Here is a 9,686-nt window from a genome sequence, read left to right as displayed (position 1 = left end):
ACATTGTCTATAGTCCTGAATTATACCATATGTAACTTGATAAAACCGTCAGCTAAACATACATGCTAAAAAAGGTATGAGGTAAGTGCAGGTAGATTATTTTTATAAATTGTAACATTGATTTTGTCATTTATTATTATTATTTTGTGGTTATCAAACGACGGCGTTACCTCGTCGTTTCGGACATTTCTATCTTTAAACCGCACAAAAAACAGCAAAAATTTCCCAACTCAGTCGGTTCTTCCATTTACCTCTTTTTAATAATTCTGCTCTACGCCGCCCTAAAATTGTTTAATTGCTGCGTCATAGTTCAGTGTTATTTTTTTCTGAGATATCATTGGGTATTGTTCGCCTTGTTAATACTATGTCAAATAATTTTAATTACGTCCTTTTCGAAACTGATTGCATTTAATTAAAACATTAAATACATCATTTATCCTGTGACTTAAAGGACAGTTTATTTCATGTTGAATTTATGGCAGCATTTATACGAAGTTAATGTTTATATAGAAAAAAACTGTATGTGTCAAATGATTATGCGTCAGGAAATGTATTAATCTACAAACAATGGCAGATAATTTATTTTCTCTTGGGGAGGGCTATAGGTCTGCCTGGGTACAGCAGTCACAAAGTAATATAGTGTTATCTTTGATAATGAATACGCACCCGGTTGTCACCAGCAAAAGCTCTCTAATAAAGCTTTAGTTAGCGCCCAGTAAGGTCAATTCATCCATGAGAAACAAATTCCATTTCCAGAACGTGCAAATAATAAAAAAACGCAAAGCGGCAGAGAACATTAGCAATTTTATACAAATATAATTTACTTTATGTAATTAAGTCTACAAAAAAAATCTCATTCGCCTTTCTGGCTTTACATCTTCCTCTCAATAGAGAATAAGAGAACATTAATTGATCCACCAAGCTTCTCCTTTCCGGTTGCCTGCGAAAGAGTGCGTCTCTGTACCTCTGCACTTACCACGGTCTCTCGCTGTCTGCTGTTTCCTCTCTCCACCTCCCTTCCTCCCTCTCTCTCTTCACAAACACACACCGCTCCGCCCGCTCCACTGTGTCTCATTCACTTTAGTGTGTGACCCACGCACTGCTCCGACTCACTTGTGGGGAGGGAGTGCTGGATATAGGCTTTTGTGACAGACCCCTGGGCAAGACTGAATCCAGTTCCCGTGCGAAGATACACCAGGACTAGAACTATCCCCAAAAAAGTGCGCTAAAGGATCAGTTAAAGCGATAAAGCTTCATCCCCAGATTCCTCGCTTTACTGAAGCTTCAAACGAGCATCGGCGTCTTTTCGATTATACTCAGAACTGCTGGAGATAATTAGGCGACATAGCCGCTGAAGCTGCTGGATCTAAAATTAAGACGTTTGTTAAAAAAAATAAACAGCCTGAAGACTATACGAACGCTAGTTTGGAATCTAAATATTTTTTCTGTATTTTGACGAATGCTCTTTAAACTTGGAATTAGACATTTGAAGTACGTTTTATCGGTTATTTATTTTGTTATTTTACTTTTTGCACGTCAATCAAAAATATTCCATCTGTAGGCATCGTTATAATGCTAGGTTGTGCTTGTGACAGTAATACATTCAACTTATTAAAATAAAGCCTGTGGAATTTTTGATGGACTGTTACGACATTATTTGGATGGAAACCGAGGACAGAAACTATATGGATCGTCCAAGTTTCTCAAGGTAATTACACACATATATATATTTCTATATCCGGCATGCAAGTCGTTGTGATTTAATTTTTTTAATCAATTTCCTATGGTTAAGTTGGTAGAAACGTTTTTTATTTTACATATATATCATTACAAATATCATGCTCAATAATACGTGTTATGTCTTTGAATGGAAATAGGTGTATAGGTTTATCAAAGAGATGTAGTCTAACTCCAGTAAGGATTGGTCTGTTTCGGAAACGTAAGTGATTTGGAACCAATTTGTTGTGCAAGGTGTCTAAGGAAATGAGTGCAATACGCATCACGTCAAAGTTGTTTCAAAGCAAAAGGTCTTAGTGTGTACATATACGTTGTATGATTATAAGAGCTTATACGAATGATGAACAATAGGAAATCTCAAGTATTATATATACACACACACACATAAAGTAGTGAAATTTTCGTCATTGTCCGTCGCTGATTGTCGCTGGTGTCTTGCGATAAATCCGGGGTCTCGGAAGCGCAGTGTAATGGGGCTGGTACACAACGTCACAGCACCACTAAAATATATTCTAAAAGTACGAAAAAACATTAAATACGAGGACAATATTAATATGGAAATTGTGTAACTAAATACAAACGACCAACAGATATTTATAAAGCGTGAATTACGGTCATAATAGAACATGAATGTTCTCATGTCTGGGACATACCTCCATCGTACAGGTACAATTGTTTAGTTATGCATTCAAGTAAAATTTCAGAATAGGGGTGTAGCCTATGCATTTCTTATTTTGTCATTAGTTCTTTCTCTACGTCTTTTTCGTAAACCATCCGATGTCGCTGAGGGACATCGCGGAGGTGGATGCCTTATTGCGTCGTCGCCCGACTGTTTATCATTTTTGGCTTGTTCAACTTTTTTTCCCATCAGAATTTATTTTTTCTTTTAATTCACGAATGCGAATAGATTTCAGATGAACTTTAAATGACTATAAACTCAGTGTCCGTTATTTAAATATTCATTTGCCTCTCAGAAAATTCCACAATATTCTGCTTTCAATAAACGTGTAATAACATTTAATCATACCACCACCAATTCTTAGCATTTGGTTGAAATGGTGTTTAAAAGAGGTTTTTGTATAAGCTACTCATTCATATGTATACAGTACTTTTGAAGCTCTTTACCCGAACAAGTATCGCAGTGTGGGTAATGACATATAGCTCGAGTCAACTAAGGATGATACATCGTAGCCTAATTTAGAGTAATGTTTGTGTTTACATTAAATGTTCTACACGTGGTTTAACCCAAAAGTGGAACTGAAACCCACGAAGATTTTGTTGTGTATGGATATGAATATGCGGACGATAACAGATGTGGTCTTGGACAACGTGTCGGAGTTGGATGAAACACTGAACTGCTAGCAGTATATATATGGTCTAAAGAACCTGCATTTCCCTTCAGACTGACATGCCGCGACAGTGAAGTTAGGCTTGAATTGGTGAAATTCACGATGAAATCAGTTACATTAAAGGTTTTAAACGTTCGACTAGAAATGTTAAGTTGTGCGCGTATCTGTAGCAGACGGTGTATATTTGTGTCAGACAATCTACATCCACTCTTATGTGACGAAGTCTAAAGACAACGTTGCAGTCCTAGAAGGCTAAACCGAACCGAGTCGGTATAAAAGCTATATGAAGAGACCAGAATATGAAAAATATGTTTATTAGCACCCATGTTAATTAATAAGATTACCTTAACGAAAATATAATAATGATAATAATAATAATAAATTGGGGAAAATAGTACGGTACAATTACTGTGAGGGAACATAAATTTTAAAAAGCGAGCTTTCTTTTTATTTGCATGTTATTTAAAGTAGCATAACTCGTATGATTACATGCCAATAAAACATATTATTGTGTAATTTCCTGGGCATCCTCATACTTTCGTATTAGTACATAGTATGAGTTTGATTTTCTTTTATTTTAAGTAAGTCCTGTCCCCACAAAGGCGTACCTTTGTTGTTTTCGGTTCAGTTAAGTGTCAAACGAGAGTTACCATGCTCTTCCGGTAGGGGGAGTCTGCGGACGCTTAAATTTCCATTGCGGGAATTGCGAGAGAGATATTCTTCCGCACATGGCCGGGGAAACGCTGCGGCGCAATCGTGTTATATAGAAAGAAGACTTGCTGCTCTGTTTCTGTAGGTGTATAAAGGACAGGAGACTCTGTATTTTAAGAGCTGTATTTTAACGTCTAGCTGTAAAGCATTTCATCCTTATTTATATGTCTGCATGTTTGTTTGTTTATTTATTGATAGCTAGGGTGTAGGGTTGGTTTCAGCTTTAGTAGGGACCAAATCAGTCCGTACACCCCCCAAACATACATGGTGCTCCCACAATATTGGTAGGGACATACCTAAGTCAACACCCTTGATTAATAGCACATTCTCTTATTTTTTTTATGAGGACATATTTTCTTCTCCAGAAATATCTTGTTGAATAGCTAGAAAACACAAATTTGGTCCATAAACTACCCCTCTGGGGCACCTCAGCTATTTTAAGGTTTTGTTAACTTTCACAAACAGCCTACATAATGAATTAAACTGATTAGTTAATTAACCTTATGAGGTATTGATTAGTCAAACAAGATCTGATGAGTGGTAAAGTTCAACAAAATGTTGGTATATTGAATACTGCAAATACTGGAGTGGCTTGGGGAGTAGTTTGGAAAAGGCTAAACTGACACACTTTGATAAACATAAAGTCATAGTTTCACGTCGCCATAACCAAAATTTAAGCATAATATTCTGTGGCGCTCTAAGACTTTTGGACAGTACCGTGTTCCATTATGGCTAGTAAATCTAACGTTGTAACTGCAGCCCCATTTCCAGAAAAGTTAGGAGGCTGTTTAAAATGTAAATAAAAAAAGAATACAATGATTTGAAAGTCATATTAACCCATATGTAACTGAAACTAGAACAAAGACAACATCTCAAATATTGAAACAGAAGTTTTATTGTGTTAATGAGAAATATATGCGCTATTTCAATTTGATGCCAGCAACACATTTACAAAACGTCGAGACTGGGGCATGTTTACCACTAAGGAGACCAGTTCCTGGGTTTTTGAAATTCAAATATTCTCCCATTCTTGCCTAATGTAGGACTTCAACTGCTCAACACTTCAGGTTCTCTCAAAGTTTTTGCTTCATGATGTGGCAAATGTTTCCAATGGGTGACGGATCTGGACTGCACGCAGGCCACCCTAGCACCCAGACTCTTGTACTATGTGTCCATGCTTTTGTAATGCACCCAGGATGCAGGTTGGCATTGTCATGCAGAAATATACAAGGCCTTCTCTGGAAAAGGCTTTGTCTGGAGGTGTTGCTCCAAAACCTGTATATTGTGCATTGTTCATCATTAATGGTGCCTTCCCACATGTGCAAGCTACCCAAGCCATGGACACTAATGCACCCCCATACCATCACGGATGCTGGCTTTTGAACTGTCCACTAATAACAAGCTAGGTGGTCCCTCTCCTCTTTAGCTTGGAAGATGCTGTGCTCATGATTTCCAAAAAGAATTTGAAATTTTAATTCATAAGACCGTATGACAGTTTCCCGTTTTGCCTCAGTCCATCTTAAATGAGCTTGGGATCAAAAAAGTCCGAAGATGATTTCTGGATCATGATTAGATATGGTTCTTTCTTCGCACGGTAGAGTTTTATCCTGCATCTGTGGATGGAGCGATGTACTGTGTTCACAGACAATGGTTTTCAGAAGTGTTCCTGAGTACATGCGGTGATTTACACTATACAACTGTGTCTGTTTTAAATGCAGTGCCACCACCATTATTGGTTTTCAGCCTTGTCCCTTGCGTACAGAGATTTTTCTGGATTCTCTGAATCTTTTAATGATTTTGTCTACCTTAGATGGTGAAATTCACAAGCTCTTTACAATATTTTGTCGAGGAACATTATTCTTAAATTGCTGCAGTATTTGTCCACACAGTCTTTCACAGAGTGGTGAACCTCTCCCCATATTCACTGTCTGAGAGGATCTTCTTATACCTAATCATCTTACTGACTTATTGCCAGTTAACCTAATTAGTTGCGAGATATTCAACCAAGTGTTTCCTTTTAGCATTGTAGAACTTTTCCAGTCTTTTGTTGCCCCTGTCCCAACATTTTTTAAATGTGCTGCTGGAATTAAATTCAAATTGAGAATATATTTCTCATAAAACAATAAAACTTCTCCGTTTCAATATTTTATATGTTGTCTTTGTTCTATTTTCAATTAAATATGGGTTTATATGATTTGCAAATAATTGCATTTTGTCTTTACATTTCACGCAATGTTTTCGGAAAAGGGGTTATAAAATGGTCATACATCACTATCAAAACATTTTAAATTATGAATATAAATCCTGTTCAATCAATGTGAATTCAATAGGTAAACTTACATCCATCCCTCCATATATCCATCCAGTCATCCATTTTCAGACTAATTTTTCCGTATTTAGATTATGGCAATACAATTAATTTTATGAAATTATGGTAAATGCTGGTTGAACAAAAGATAAGTAATATTATCATTCACTAAGGTCTAGATTGTTTTCACTAAACAGATTTTAGAGCTTTGTTCGTTTGCCCCATTTATAATGGTAGAAAATTTACAAAAAGGCCTCAACAGAAACACCTGGAAATACTGATTTAAATCACAGAAACTCACGGCTTGGGTCATAGGAGTTCACACAATCAACCACTGTGTGCTCCTTACCTTTCTGTCCTGTTAACCTGTTATTATCATTCTGCATTAGTTCCTTCTGCATTCATGGTCATGCATGTAAGTTGTTGAGCTTGCAGTACCCTGACCCTTCCAGAACCTACACACAATTACTTACATATCAGACAGCCCCCATACAGTAGTTTGTGCACTTGGTTTTCGAATAACCAGTAGTATCTTTATAGGTGCTTATACATAAATATATATTTCCATTTTTAGTTAAAATAATCAGTTGCTAATACAATCAGATGTGTCTACCAATTTTTTGGATGCATTGAGCATGGCCAATTGTAGGTCTGCCTTTTCACCTCGGGAGTAACTGTATTGGCAATTATTTGCCAATGGTAATGATACTTGTTTGTATATTTGGCTTTTCTGTAAGAATTTTACACGGCAGTCTAAATAAAAGGATATTGCTGAACATGTACATTAAGGGTTATGCAAGAATTAAAATGTCTCACCACCCTGCTCAACCACCCCCCTTCTGTCATTAAGCTGCCGTTTGTCCTTTGTCACAATGCCACTGTGTTTAAACACTTGAAAACACACAATCTGAAAGAACAAGAGACAGAGAGCTTTATACTGATAACAAACCACTCAATGATTCAGCCAATGCTGTGACTCACCCTCTCTGATTTACTCTACACCGTGACTCATAACCTATTGGACTGTCTGGTACTTACTACCTGCCCAATAGCCCAAAATCTCATCACTCCAACGTCAACCATTTGGGCTGAATACATGAGACTCACCACAAGTCTTCGACTCCTCAATAAATAATGGAAATTGCTCATTGACTTCTATAGTGTATTATTTCTACTTGTTTCAGGAGGAGCCATACATAAGATAAAAAGGAAAGATATTTCTGTTCAGTGTATTTTTTATTGTTAAGGGCTGAGAAACTATATCCTGTGATATTCACAAGAATTATGAAATAAATTATCCTTTGCTTTACAGATCTTTACACATGAATATGAAAAATGAAGAAAATAATGTGAGAAAATGAAATGAATCATACTGGTCGTGGTGGTTAAACTAAGACCAAAATGTAGCAACACTGACAACTGTCAACAAGGAAGGAAAGGTTTATGCAGCAAAACTGTAATTTCACGGGCACAGGCCTGCGTTTGCATTGCATCATGGGAACTCCAGCAAATCAACAATGTCTATTGAGAATATGTTTATCTTTTGCCTTACCTAATTAGATTCTAAGTAAGTCTTCTTCTGTGGCTTAATGAAGTCTTGTCATCATATAAAGGTGGTATGGAGATGCAAAAAGGAGAGAAGAAGGTAGGAAACTACAGAATCGAAATGTTTCTTTGTCTATGGGAACGAAAGCTCTCATGCGGTGCTTGTGTTGTTTGACAAATGGAGGTCTTTATTCAACAAACATTTACCCCCTGCGTTTATTTTAGCAGGCTTCTCTCAAATTGGTAAGCAGATTTCAAATAAGGAGAAATTGCTCCTTGCGCTTTCTTCCCTTTTATTATATTATACATTCAGCAATGAACAGAAATAATTTGATGTTTAATACAGTAAAAAAAAAATATGCAAATTTAGTTGAATTCAACTGAAAAAACATTTTAACACAATGCTACAATATGAAAAGAAGTCAAAATAATTTGATAATAGTAAGATAATGTGTTTTTTTTAGCAGTCAACATGAACATGAACATGAACCCAACATGAAATTTTATCATCTCATTACACTTCCCTACTAGCAGCACAGGTGGAGTGCAGTCATCGTAGTGAGAGAACAGGGAAATGTGGGGCCAAAAGTATATTTCCAGAGACGTTGTCCAAAAACCAGGTGATCCAAATCCATAGTCCCACCATAGGCAGAAAGTCGATACAGGGACATAAGGGCCAAAAACCAAAACTGAATCCCAAGACTAAGAGAGAAAGAACTAGGAAAGTAGGAGTCACACATGAAAAATACATAGTGAACATAGTGAACAAACACTTAGTATGAGGGACACCAGCTATCTCACAAGGAATTCAGTGAGACCAACTGCTTTAAATCCATTCCAGTTAACCAGGGTGATGCATCTCAAGTGTGTTTAGTATTCAGGGGAGGTGGAGCATGAATCGGTGGGGCCTGGTTGAATGGATATTCTGCCTGAGGCTGGCATGATAGGCATTGCATGTTGTCAAAGTAAGAAAATCACCATTACAGACAAAACTCTAATAGCCAGCTACCACTGACGTCCAGCAGAGTTATCAAAAAAAATTCCCTCACTTTTTCCATGACACTGGTATTTTCAGTAGCTGATTTTCAACACCTTATATTTATTATGAAAGCACTCTGAACAAAATGAATGAAGGACTGCTACAAATGTTCTTATAGAAACAATTACAGCACTTTCACATTTCAATTATTAATCAATCATTTGTCGTTTTTGCCAGTTCACTCAATCAAGCATGTCTTGCACCCCCACGACAACCTTCCAGCATAGTAGGCCTGTCCTTGGCTGTCACTGCAACATGGTGAACCTGCTCGACTGGCACTGCAATATGGTGGGCTTGTCTTCGGTTTTCACTGCAATATGGTGAGCCTGTCCTTGGCTCTGACTGCCACATGGTGGGCCTGTCCTTGACCTTCACTGCAATACTGTGGACCTGTCCTTGGCTTGCACTACCGCATAATGGGCCTGACCTTGGCTTTCACTTCCACACCGTGGGCATGTCCTTGGCTGTCATTGCAATGCTGTGGGCCTGTCCTTGGCTGTCACTGCGACATGGTAGGTTTGTCCTTGACTGTCACTGCAACACAGTGGGCCATTCCTAGATTGTCACTGCAGCACACTAGGACTGTCCTTGGCTGTCACTGCAATTTTCTTGTCTTTCTTACCCCCCTGAATGATGCATGTTACATGACACACACACTACAATGAATTTAACGATGCCAGCTGACCTAATTGCATGTCTCTGGACTGAACAGGAAACAAACTACCTGCACAGCACAGACAGAACTCCACAAATGTATAATAATAAAAAAGGGGTGGGGGCATAACATTTTTTAAGTTTTCAGCCAATTTTTGAGAAATAAGTCTTCTTGGAATTATTAGTTTTTGACTGCTATGACATGTCTTTCACTAAATCATCAGATTTATTTCTTGTTCTGCCTAAAAGGATACTTTGGGTGTCAAAAGAAAATTGACAAAAACCAATTTGTTTTTCGCACAGAATTAGTGGTGGTGGCTGACAAGTGTGCCAGTGTGTCCGA

The 9,686-nt window shown here is 37.6% G+C and overlaps 1 protein-coding gene across 3 annotated transcripts in view; it reads left to right on the top strand.

The window, feature by feature from the left end:
- Positions 1-1,075: 1,075 nt before the first annotated feature.
- The window catches only part of adgrb1a (adhesion G protein-coupled receptor B1a), a 90,867-nt gene continuing 82,256 nt past the window's right edge, over positions 1,076-9,686 (top strand). For 2 of the 3 annotated variants that reach the window (XM_049026070.1, XM_049026067.1), the window contains exon 1: positions 1,076-1,708. The gene's annotated coding sequence lies outside the window, so the exon portion shown is untranslated. Of the gene's footprint in view, positions 1,709-8,935; positions 9,010-9,686 lie in introns of those variants that run through there. The other variant, XM_049026068.1, reaches the window with a different exon arrangement.

Source organism: Brienomyrus brachyistius, chromosome 9 (genome assembly GCF_023856365.1).
Source record: "Brienomyrus brachyistius isolate T26 chromosome 9, BBRACH_0.4, whole genome shotgun sequence".
NCBI lineage: Eukaryota > Metazoa > Chordata > Actinopteri > Osteoglossiformes > Mormyridae > Brienomyrus > Brienomyrus brachyistius.
Note: the sequence above shows the minus strand (reverse complement) of the source record. Positions and strands in the feature narration are given on the sequence as shown.